The sequence below is a fragment of the Zootermopsis nevadensis genome, unplaced genomic scaffold, assembly GCF_977971745.1.
Source record: "Zootermopsis nevadensis isolate Lab colony 2312 unplaced genomic scaffold, Znev_1.0 Znev_ptg000029l, whole genome shotgun sequence".
NCBI lineage: Eukaryota > Metazoa > Arthropoda > Insecta > Blattodea > Termopsidae > Zootermopsis > Zootermopsis nevadensis.
This window is the reverse complement of record NW_028259161.1, coordinates 4,373,554-4,386,558: the sequence shown is the minus strand read 5'-3', so window position 1 is coordinate 4,386,558 and position 13,005 is coordinate 4,373,554. Positions and strand designations below refer to the sequence as shown.

General features: G+C 37.2%; 1 protein-coding gene across 5 annotated transcripts in view; it reads right to left on the bottom strand.

The window, feature by feature from the left end:
* The window catches only part of LOC110835800 (protein prickle), a 386,112-nt gene that overhangs the window by 193,802 nt on the left and 179,305 nt on the right, over positions 1–13,005 (bottom strand). Inside the window, exon 1 of one of the 5 annotated variants that reach the window (XM_087358037.1) lies at positions 12,095–12,280. The exons of the other annotated variants lie outside the window; for them this stretch is intronic. The gene's annotated coding sequence lies outside the window, so the exon portion shown is untranslated. Of the gene's footprint in view, positions 1–12,094; positions 12,281–13,005 lie in introns of those variants that run through there. 5 annotated transcript variants of the gene reach the window in all.

Genomic DNA, 13,005 nt, shown 5'->3' with positions numbered 1-13,005 from the left:
ACAATTTTTGAAAAATTTCAATTTTTTTGAAAATTTTCGAAAAATCGAAAAACGTGGGAAATCGTCCGAAAAGCTAGGTTAGGTTAGGTTAAGTTAGGTAAGGTAAGGTAAGGTAAGGTAAGGTAAGGTTAGGTTAGGTTAGGTTAGGTTAGGTTAGGTTAGGTTAGGTTAGGTTAGGTTAGGTTAGGTTAGGTTAGGTTAGGTTAGGTTAGGTTAGGTTAGGTTAGGTTAGGTTAGGTTAGGTTAGGTTAGGTTAGGTTAGGTTAGGTTAGGTTAGGTTAGGTTAGGTTAGGTTAAGTTAAGTTAAGTTAAGTTAAGTTAAGTTAAGTTAAGTTAAGTTAAGTTAAGTTAAGTTAGGTTAAGTTAAGTTAAGTTAAGTTAAGTTAGGTTAGGTTAGGTTTTTTTTTTTAAAATTCAATTTTTTCGAAAATTTTCGAAAATCGAAAAACGTGGGAAATCGTCCAAAAAGCGCACAAAACCAAAAATTTTTGAAAAATTCTGAATTCAAATTTTTTTTCGAAAATTTCGAAAATCTTTATTTTTCTTCGCGTTTCATGCCATTTGCAGCCCCTTTTAATTTTTTTAACATTTTGAAAATTTTTGAAAATTTTAATTTTTTCGAAAATTTTCGAAAAATCGAAAAACGTGGGAAATCGTCCAAAAAGCGCACAAAACCAAAATTTTTTGAAAAATTCTGAATTCAAATTTTTTTTCGAAAATTTCGAAAAATTTTATTTTTCTTCGCGTTTCATGCCATTTGGAGCCCCTTTTAATTTTTTTAAAATTTCGACAATTTTTTAAAATTTCAATTTTTTTTGAAAATTTTCGAAAAATCGAAAAACGTGGGAAATCGTCCGAAAAGCTAGGTTAAGTTAAGTTAAGTTAAGTTAAGTTAAGTTAGGTTAGGTTAGGTTAGGTTAGGTTAGGTTAGGTTAGGTTAGGTTAGGTTAGTGTTAGGTTAGTGTTAGGTTAGGTTAGGTTAGGTTAGGTTAGGTTAGGTTAGGTTAGGTTAGGTTAGGTTAGGTTAGGTTAGGTTAGGTTAGGTTAGGTTAGGTTAGGTTAAGTTAAGTTAAGTTAAGTTAAGTTAAGTTAAGTTAAGTTAAGTTAGGTTAGGTTATTTTTTTTTAAATTTCAATTTTTTCGAAAATTTTCGAAAAATCGAAAAACGTGGGAAATCGTCCAAAAGCGCACAAAACCAAAATTTCTTGAAAAATTCTGAATTCAAATTTTTTTTCGAAAATTTCGAAAATCTTTATTTTTCTTCGCGTTTCATGCCATTTGCAGCCCCTTTTAATTTTTTTAAAATTTTGAAAATTTTTGAAAATTTTAATTTTTTCGAAAATTTTCGAAAAATCGAAAAACGTGGGAAATCGTCCAAAAAGCGCACAAAACCAAAATTTTTTGAAAAATTCTGAATTCAAATTTTTTTTCGAAAATTTCGAAAATCTTTATTTTTCTTCGCGTTTCATGCCATTTGCAGCCCCTTTTAATTTTTTTAAAATTTCGACAATTTTTTTGAAAATTTTCGAAAAATCGAAAAACGTGGGAAATCGTCCAAAAAGCGCACAAAACCAAATTTTTTTTAAAAATTCTGAATTCAATTTTTTTTCGAAAATTTCGAAAATCTTTATTTTTCTTCGCGTTTCATGCCATTTGCAGCCCCTTTTAATTTTTTAAAATTTTAAAAGCTTCATAAGTGTAGTGAAGTGAAGAGAAGGTCCTGATGAAACGTGTGATTCATTACTGTTACTGACTTATGTCTAGTTGGTATTAATTTTTAAGTTATGTACTATAGGTTATACGGTTTTGTAATATTATGAGTTGTTTTATTTTGAGTGTGGTGTGTTGTTTTGTTGTGTCTTATTGTTCTTGTTGTGCCTTATGTTTTTTGTGTCTCATTGTTTTTGTTGTGTCATGTCTTTTTGTCTTACTGTATTGTTGTGTCTCATTGCTTTGTTGTGTCTTATTGTTCTTGTTGTGCCTTATGTTTTTTGTGTCTCATTGTTTTGTTGTCTTATTGTTTTTGTTGTGTCTTATGTCTTTTTGTCTTACTGTTTTGTTGTGTCTCATTGTTCTGTTGTTTCTTATTGTTATTGTTTTTGTTGTCTTACGTTTTTTGTGTTATTGTTTTGTTCTGTTTCATTGTTCTGTTGTTATTGTTTTTGTTGTCTTATGTTTTTTTGTGTCTTATTGTTTTGTTCTGTCTCATTGTTCTGTTGTTTCTTATTGTTTTTGTTGTCTTATGTTTTTTTGTGTCTTATTGTTTTGTTCTGTCTCATTGTTCTGTTGTTTCTTATTGTTTTTGTTGTCTTATGTTTTGTTGTGTCTTATTGTAGGACCACTGCCACCGGGTAAAAACCCATTTGCAGTCAAATAAATAATAATAATAAAAAAAAGTTTTGGAGATAATGCGTTCCGACTGGAAGATAGACAGACAATCTTCCCATTACTCCTTCACTTGGTGTACTTTCGGCAAAGATGGGAAGCCCGCTCTTTTAAAGTTTAAAATTGAGGGCCAGAAAGACATACAACGAGGAGCGCGGGCAGGTAAAACTCCACACATTCGTAATCTCATCGTCATAAGTGGTGCGTCGTCATTTCGCGCTTTGGACCTTCCTCCCCCGTTTATTCCCGGAACCTGTCAGTGTTTGATGACAAACAGAACTGTTCTGCCGAGAATCCAGCTACGGGCCGTCAAATCCGCAGAAAGTCACTTTACTGATTGAGCGAGGTCCAAAATCTGTGCGATGTGACTATGAATTACGGACCTAACGAAACGGGTCGCGACCCACAGTTTGAAGCAATGCCACTGCTGATAAGCGCTCTGGTGCGATGAGTGGTCACAGAGAAGATCGTGGAAACTGAGCGACATGGGAAAGCAATTAGGGGGATGTTGAGAGTCGACCTGGCGGGCGCTAATTACAGTCTATTTCCCTTGTTTGTCACCCCCACGACTGCCAAAACACAAACTTGGTGGTAGTACTTGCAATGATATTGAAATAAATTAAACCCATTCTGATCACAGCTGAACGTATCAATTTCAGTTTCGCTTTTAAGTTTCTTCAGTCGACCATCCTAAGTTAATATTTTAAGCCTGCATTTTAGGCTTCAAGTGCAACGTTTAGGACATGAGGAAAGGTCTGCATTTCATTCGCATTGAATCAGATAAAAAGTAGAACCCAGAGCAAACGTTTTTATTTTTTTAATTTAGTAACAGCAGATATTATTAAAGCCGGAAGCCGAAAGGACTAACAAACTGCTCTCTATTATATTGAGAGGCATAATTTGTAATTTACAGACCAGCCTTCTTTAGAAGTCGATAGTCGCTCAGCTGGTAAAGGAATCTCCTGCCCTTTATGGAACCAGAAACATGATTACCGTGTTCACAACAACCTGCCACTGAACCCTATCCTGAGCCAGGTGGACAGAGTCCGCACCGTCACAAACTTATTTAAGCTCTGATTTCATATTACTATCACTTCTATTTTTAGTTCTCCAAAACTGCTTCCTACCATCAGGTTTTTGAACTAAAATCTTATATGCATTTCTGCCTGTTCTCATGCGTGCCAGATGTCCCGCCCATCTCACTCTCTCTGATTTTATGCCTAAAGTGTTAAACGTTTGAACCTCCTGTTTACGCTGTATTGTCCGTCCTCCTCAAAACTATTGAACCATTAACATACTTATGCCGTGTAAAGGAGTAGTCAACGTAAAAATAAAATTAACATTCATCAGTGAATTATAATCACCAGCACGAACACTAATACGTTGCATTCCACATGCAGCACAATTGTCTATCCCCGTCATTCTCATGCTTTTACGACGAAAATTAACACTGAGGCGCTTTTTGAAATCGATTTTCATTCTATATTCCAAAGTGGAAATTAAATTAATGTAGAGAATATTATCACACAATTGTTTATTGCCGGCTATACATGTGAAGCTAATTAAAGGTTTCGAAAAAAGAAAAATCTTCCCCTGGGCTATGAAAAAGCATGATGACGTATTTGCGTGATCTCTAAGATAAGTCAAACACAAATTGCCGCCTCATTCTACTCATTTATCAAGCAAGGTATCGCACTGATCCTTTATATTAGAGTGGTAACTATATACACCAATGGTTTAACATTCAGAATAAACCACCATTAATTTCCTAAACAGCATTACGCACTGACGATTATAACGGAAATGCGATGTTTTCTCTGAGGAAAAACCCAAATAATTAAGTACTAATCAGACAAAATTCGTTGTTATAACTTAAGAACCCAAACACTCCTTAATCGCATATGTGATGTTCCGGATTCACTTATCATAAAGAGGAAAGTTAATAATCATGGCTGTTGTTTTTAAACGTTCTCCTCAGTTTATCCTGATAATGGCCGATTTATCTTAAAACCGATCGAATCTTTCTACATCATTCTGAAATCATCGAAGCCATGACTTATGTAATTGAAACGACTTCGTTAAATAACCCAACAATTAATCCTGTTCTTACGTTTTAAAATTTGCACACACTTCGTTATTGGTACAAAAAGGTCCTTGTTTCTAGATAACATATGTTCGTGGCATGTCCCAGCACAACATACCATGTGGTAAGAGAAGCCTTAATGGACCAGAAAGCCGTAACCGTGGCAACAGCATTAATCAACGCAAAAGCCACGGATAGGCCATCCGTTTTTTTAATGGAAAACATTGAATAAATGTAGCCGCTCGTTCATTATATGCAGCATAACGATGAACGATCCAGCTGAAGTGTTGTAATTACATGTTGCTGAAATATGTAATATTAAATATTCATAACACATGTTAAATTTTCTTGTGTAAAGCATATACAGGGAGATAAAATTACAAAGCATGGGTTAAGGTGTGAGATAGATTGAATTAATTATCTATGAATATTTCATCATAATGTTAACATGGATCATAGAGAAGAAGTGTGTGGGTGCACAGTCCTGGATAGTTTAAGCGAAATTTCATTGGTCATGGAGAAGTGCTGGAGAAGTCCTGGAAGGTTAAGTGGAAGTCCATAAGCAGCGGTGGGTTTGATCCTATAAGGGTCGGTTATTTTGGATTAGTTTATGTCTGATTTGGATAAGTGACATTCGATTAGGTTGCGTTGTATTGGCTTAGGATGGGTTAGGTTAGGTTAGGTTAGATTAGGTTAGCTAAAGTAAATGTTGGGTTGTTTAGGTTAGGTTAGATAAAGTTGTTCTGTTTTGCGATGGGTTAGATTACAAACTTATTTTTGGCTATTGTTTTGAAAAAGAAGCATTTGCGACCATATGTTAATAGGAACAATTTTTCTTATTTTTGATACAGGAACACGCGCACGAAGTTTGTAAACATACTTCTGAATCATCCTGTATATTCGTATTAAATAAAAAGAAAAACAAGCAAATAAGCCTTGCAGGTCTTGTAGAGTAATTATTCAACTAATCCTATCTAGATATAACTGAGGTTCTCACGGCCTACACTTATGAAAATGGTTGTCTTCTGGGATGTTGCCAGATACTGACAGACGTTTCAGAGCAGCTTACTGTTTCTATCATCAGAACGATAACTGGTGCTGGAGGCAACAACATATTATATATCCTGCATTTCTGCATATACTAATTAAAAAACTTGTCGATATTATTTACGTTTCACAAAATAAAAATAATGTTTCTATGTAGTGTACTATCTTTATTGCTGATGAGCTTTGTCACTAATAGATTTGCGCCTGAAGTAAGAAGGAAAACACAATACAAATCAGGGTTAAAAATCGCTTCATAGTGGAGTTGAACTTTACACTCTTGATATAACGCGAGATTTTACTTGTTAATCTTCAGTATACATGAAGAAAATACAAGTAAATAAGCTAGAATGAACTTCATAATTTCTAAATCTGAATTATAATAACTCTCCCCTCACAAAGGGGAGTTGTAACAACGACTGTCAGTACAGTGACGAGGCAGGGTGATGAGGTTATCTTAAATTAAGATTAATATAGCTCTGAGAGCGAACGAAACATCACAGGGATAGACCGAGAAGGGAAAGAGAGAGGGAGGAAGGAAGGGAAAAAGCGGAATGCATCCTTACGCTTCTCAGTTCCAACACAAACAGTCCGTTTTCAAGTCTCGTGTCTGTTAATTAAGGCCTACGTTGTCTTTGCAGAGACTATATGGATCTATTTTGGTCAACTGAACCCTTTCTCAACTGCGTAAGGCGCATACAACTGATTTCATCGGAGAGGTTATGTATCCCTAAGATTACGCAGAGTGTAATTTATTTTAAGATTACTTATCTAGGATTAGAATGTGTGGCGCCTCATAGCCATGCCCTTAGGAAACATCGATGGTGTGCGTAGTGATTAATCACAGAGACTAGGCTACCCATCACCAAAGCTCTTCAATGAAGCTGATTAAATCCTGTATTATCCTACAGAAGTTAAGTTACACAACCATATTTACTTCCCATTTCTCAATTATGATACTGATAGTAAGCTGTAAGTTCACTATTGCTTTAAACATAAGTAGCTCCAACTTTAATAACAAGGAGCTGTAACAAAATTAATCACACAAAAGTACCATGGCCATGTAAGGTGTTCCGAACTTATCTAACGGAACCGATTGAGCTTTCAAAAGAAACCACTAGGATGTCAGCATTATATTTTATCAACAACGGAAACACAGAAACACATTCTTCAACAAGAACCTGAGTCACCTACTGTGGGAGTCGAATCAGAGAAGAGCTTTTTTTAAACCTTTTCATGTGGTGAGGTAATAAAACGTATTTCAGTATCTCACCACACAAAATCAGGCATCACTGTAAACCTATGTTTATATTGCCTCTCTTGATATTATCCTTCATTAATCCTCTTGTACATAAATTACAAGTTAGGATGGCTCAGCGATCTGCTACGAGACAGAACGTCAATCACAATACAATCTGTCACATTCCTACATAACCTTAACACTTCCCGTCACTTCGACACTGAATATGCAATCAAGTTCTTCCGAAACGTCGGTGATTTTTACCACTTCTACACAGTGTAATATCTACAAGACTTTATAAGGAATATGGACCACCGTCAAAACGTCAAATTTCAAATTAAAAATCGCATCGCCCTATATTAAATGTAACGTCATTTAGAGTATCCAAACAAGATACTATCACGTTCGGATTGAATTAGGCCCACAGGTGTCAATTAAAATGAAACATTTCCTTTATCCTCCAAGCAACATATTTAAAATAGACTACACTGAACGATTTTAAACGGGAGGGAAACAAACTGACACGTAGGAACTGAAACGAAAATAAAAAAAAAAAAAAAACAAGAGACGAAAGAATGAACAAACATATACACAGAGAGACTAAACCAAACTAGCGCGTCTTCAGAATGGTTTGGCTTCCGTTTCCGTCTGAACAAGTCTTCCACTCGTCTGTCATCTGGTGCTTCTAGCTAGGAGGAGCAGAGAAGCTAACAGAAAGAGTGTGAAACAGAATAAAAAGAAACCAGAAAGAATGAGTCCTAAAAGACTCCAGAAGAAGGTGCAGGTTTGGGAGGCGAGAACAAAGAAAGTAAGAAAGTGGGGATATTGTTTTGGGGGTACACGAACTTACCTCCTGCCCTCCTCGCCGATCAACTTTACCTCGGACTGCAGGTTATTTTACCACTTAGCGTGGGAAATGTTAAAGCAGGTGATACATTAGTTACCACTGCGCTTTAGTGGGTTAAGCCGCTCGTTACTTAGTCCTCGCCAAGATTCCAACCAGGCACCTCCCAAGTACAAGACTCAAGACTTAAGACTCGATGGAACATCACAGTGTAATCACAGTGTAATGATAAGTCGTACATGGAGGTCCAGGGTTAACCTACCGGTGTGGAGGCTGCCTATCCAGTCCGATGGTGTTCGTATCCATCCAGGCAAAACGTGGGACAGTAATTCAAACACGCCACACCTAACTTTATTCAAAATAATTGAAGAATGTGTTGAGAAATCGTCATTAAAAAGTTAAAAACAGATAAAACTAACGGAGACTCAAAATAAGCACGTAAGACGAGTCACCCAATGGAGTCTGGTCTGTTGTTGCTTATTGTTGAACGACATTCATCAGTAATAATAAAGTCTGCATTGTTGCTGCTTACGGCACATCAGCAGAGAATCAAAATAAAACTGACGAAGACAAATCTCGCAAGACATTATCACACACCAGTTAAACTTGGTTAATTTACTGAGAGTCATTACATTTAAAAATTACCCTTTATATTAATTAAAATTCTAACCAAGTTTCTAAACATTTAAGTACGCTACATCCACTAACGAAACACGTTCGTCTCATTTTTTGTATTCATCATTAAAAACACCTAAAATCCCTCTACAACAATGACTATTATTTCTAACTGGATGAGCGTTGTGAACAACAGAACATCGGTCTGGTGAGTTAATTTATCGTGCGCCACAATCCGTTCTCTTAAGAACTGTAGATGATTTTGCTCCTTCCAGAATTAGATGTTCTTTTACACAGAGGTGCTCTGGCAATCGTCTTTTGTCCTAGGTGATGGAAGCCTCGACGGCTGCTGGGCGGCCATATTGCGTTTCCTACCAGGGAACAGTTTTAACTCTTTTTTGTGTGTATAAGCTGCTGAGTTGGGGTGGAAGATGGAATGCTCTGTGATTAACACAGCTATTCGTGCTTGTCTGCAGGAAGGTGACGATATCTGTGCCACACGTGGGATCTGAAGTATTTAAACCAAACAACGGGGACTTCAGGAAGGGGTATAAGACTGATTATTCTTGGTCTATTTCTCAACGGCATAGATTTTCTAGCGTGGAAAAGGAGGATGACTGTGAATGATTGAATGAGGAAACATGGCAGTGGTCGTGGAAAACAATAATTTAGCAATATAATTGGAGAAAATGAGGAATAAAACGAACAATTTCAGTCAGGATTGCTTAAATTCGAACCGAGATTGCAATCAAGGACCTCCTAAACAAGAAGCAGGAGAGTTAATCACTCAAACCTGTAACATCAGGATACATTGATGTTATAAGAGCTCGATTGGTAGTGAAATCAAGACGATTAAAATTGGCTGGACATGAGATAAATTATTTAATGGGCAAACCTCTTGGAAAATGTCAGCTTGGAAGACCGAGGAGACACGAGAATAAAGTATCGGAAACATGATAAGAGGATGGTAAATGGACAACACCTGTCTCAGAATCGTGTCGAATGGTGGGTGATGACATCAGATACACTGAATGTTTGAGTTTTGGCACACGAAATTTTAATTAATTACTTTGAGTCAGTGTAACAACATGTCTAAAAACTATATTGATTTATAAGTAATGACAAGTGTGTCTTGTGTCTGATGAGAAAACATTAACAATATGTGATCAGCACAAATTACGAAGTTCTTCATTATACTGTGGATTTTCTTTCATTTTCAACCCATTTTTCTACCTTGGGCTTAAATATTTTCCTTAGAATTTCATCCTCAAACAGCTGCAAATGATGCAACTCTACTCAAGAAAACAAATTTGCATCTTCTATTGAGGGCGAACACAAGGCCTCAATGCTGAAGTTTCAGGACAGAAAGATACGAACGCTTGTGTTTATGGCTAATGGAAACATCATCACATATACAAGAAAGACTCTTAGAATAATCTCTTTACGATGTTTGGAACTGGAAATAGCTTCCAGTAACAGCGTCTTTATGTTCGAAGCTTCTACAATTAAATTCAGGAAAAAAAAAGTTACAAAAGTGGAGTGTAAAGTATTTCAGAACTCAAATACACTGTCACTTAACAGGAGGTCCTTGAGCTAAACGAAGGAAAGTGTTATTTTGAGTCTCGCTATGTGCAGTGACCTAGAACCGGCTAAGGTGTCGAAATTATTTTGAGTAGGATTTGAGGTTATCACAGCGGTGAGTACGAAGATGGTTGTCTTCTGGAGTGTAGCGCCGTGTACTTTGAAAACCTTCTAAGATCTTCAATTAGCACAATCCGTTTCCAGAGAGAGAGATTCGAAATCGGGCCTTACCGAATACGAAACCAGTGCACAGCGATTGATTTAAAAATTACGTTACAGACAGACACAGACACATGGGCATGACACTGTTAAGGCTGCCTTTCCTTACGGCATGAGGCAGTGATTTCACTTTGACAGTCATTCAATATCGACTGGACGTGCAGGTAGCCAGCCAATTGCCCTGCGCCGGCAGGTTAAGTGGGCAGGCGGTATCAGCCGTCATGGGGCGACCGATATACATCAAGTTCTGGAACGTGCTACTGTGCCTTTAGAAGGAAAGGAACCGAGTTAAACAGGAAATCAATATCAGACCACCTGCAGATATGATAAAATTAATTTTAGACAATTTTAGAATGCAAACTATAATTAATCATGACATAACTTTATAAAACAGAAAGACAATATACACTGCATAAATATATCCTTCTTATAGAAGGTTGTAGGTCTGGTTGGCCCATTCACTACCTAAGACACAAGAAGAATGCTCCGTGTACAACAAATCAAACGCATAAGTTACGTACAATGGATAATTTTGAGACATGCTACAACATTCCGTCTGAGCCCAGAGAATGCCGATAAACAGTCCAAAAGAAATGTCGTATAGGAACTGTAAAATCAAGCTGGCATAAACAGTTGATTTATTACTTTAAATGTAAATAAATTATGCTCTTTAGAAACAAATCTACAAAAAAACTATAAATTAATATAACGAAAATAAGTAATAAATAAATGGCAATAAATATAGTGAAATAAAATATGGACGCTGAAAGTGCAACCATGTGTTAAACGGAAATCTGTCTTGAAGGGAACAAAGTTCAGGACACTTGGGATTCTGTCAACCATTACAGTCCCAGTGGTAAGAATGTGTATCATCTGTTTAATAATCAACAACTCTAAATTTTACTCGCAGAATGTATTTATGCGTTTCGTATCGTTCCCACAATAAAGAGCAATTATTTCCCTAAACAGCACTGACTAGTAGACCTTTGTAATAGAGAAGTGTTCGGTTTTCTTTGCGGTAAGGCCTGAAATTTTAAGTAACATTCCGACGAACTTCGTCTTCAAACGATCAAGAAGCTTCTATTGCGTTATCCTATCTTCTCGCACTTCCAAGTGCCTACTATTAAATAATTTTCCCCAGTAAAGTTATAAATATGAGAAATGAACAAATTTTATTATTCTGGACATACAGTAAGGCACTTGTTTAATCGTTTGAAATAGGAATGTTATTAAAATAATATATACAAATTCATTTGCTACCTTACAACAGTATTTGTCCATTAGACAGTCGAAATGGTCAATACTGTTCAGAAAACTAGCAGATTTTTACTCTGAGAATTATACCAAATCAATATATAGTCTGTAGAGTAACGAAATGTTGAAAAATGGTGGTACATATAGTCACCAATGTGCGTTAAAGATTTAAAGGATAAAGTTCGTAAGTACTGAATAAACTGATACCCAATGTCGGCGAGATAAAACTTGGTGTACTTTGTGTTCCAATGTTTCCAAGTCATCAATCAACTTTGTGGTGGTGAAAAATAAGGCGTTTCCCTATGTACTCCCTATTTCTTAAAGTGTTTCCAAACGCCTAATCAGAACACCAGATAAGCAAGATGCCAATAGCAGAACCAATGTAATATTAATACATCAGCTTGAACAATGCAGATTCTAATCGTAACCTAGAGGAAGGCCAGACTACATCGGTCAACAGGGTTCACATTACTCGGGGCAGGGTACCACCTGCATACCAATGTGATCGACACATTGTGCCCTTGAGAGCCGAACTTATGCAAGGAACTACGCCAGATAAAACACCAGGTTTCACATCCATAAAATTCAGAATTATTGTATTATGTACTTTGAACTTCAACGTTTTGTAGAGTACGAGAACCAGGCCTAAATCTACACTAACCAATATTTTGACAGTAGTATTTCTTTCACGCCAAAAGCCACGGAAATGACGCCACGGCAGTGTTTATTTCTTCGCGATATGAGATCAAAGGCATTCTCCACAGTAGAGCTATGACGTAAACCAGACCATAAACATTTCCTGTGCAACAAAGAAGAAACGCTTACATACCTTGTTATGTCGTCCTGTGATTTCCGGTCAATGATTCCCGCTGGAACTTTCCCATTAGAACCACGCCACGTGCTCCGGTAGACATGCCGAGTTGCCGGCAGCGGGCGTCTTCATAATTTGGATCACAACCACGCGCGACTCGACGCCACACCGTTCTAGGCGAGACTAAAGCACGGGGCAAGCCGCTGTAGCTACAGCCTCCAGCACACTGTTCCGTCCGGCCACGTGGTCTCTCGAAGGAGCGAGCGCTCTTCGACGCATCTAACGGCGGGGCGCGTCCCAGTGAACAGACTTTCTCAACGTGGACTGATGAGAACGCGACGAGCGATTACTTATATTTTTACTATCTACTCACTTTCATGTTTCTCTCCTTTCCTTTCTTTCTTACAACTCTAATTCGATCCTGTTGAACTTCTGTAGTTGATACAGTGCAGTTAAAACACCTATAGTCAGTCTTAAATGAATAATATCGTTTACGTCATTTATCTTGGCTTCTTACAGAAGGAGGGGGTGACATTCCCTACGCATATTCTGCTCTGAACTCCCTTACAAAATAAAATTACTCCGTTCTACACGTGGTTTAAGCAGTCTGCACGTGTAACAATAAAGCGAACAGCGATTCGCAGGATATTTGGCAAGAGACTTTACTTTGCCGTCCCGTTGTAAAAATCAGACCTCGATGAACCGATCCAAAATTACTTCTGGAGACGCCGAAAATACCTTGACCTCGAGCTGAGTAAAATAAGAATAAAGAGCGAACTCCACGGCGAAATTGTAGCACTCCGCTTCGTACTTGAAAGACACACGGCTCGAATCTTTAGCCTCGGAGATGTTTCTCGAAACTTATCTCGATTCACTCATTGCTTACCAGCTACCCTGAGCATATCTAAAACGCCAACCGTTTGAGTTCT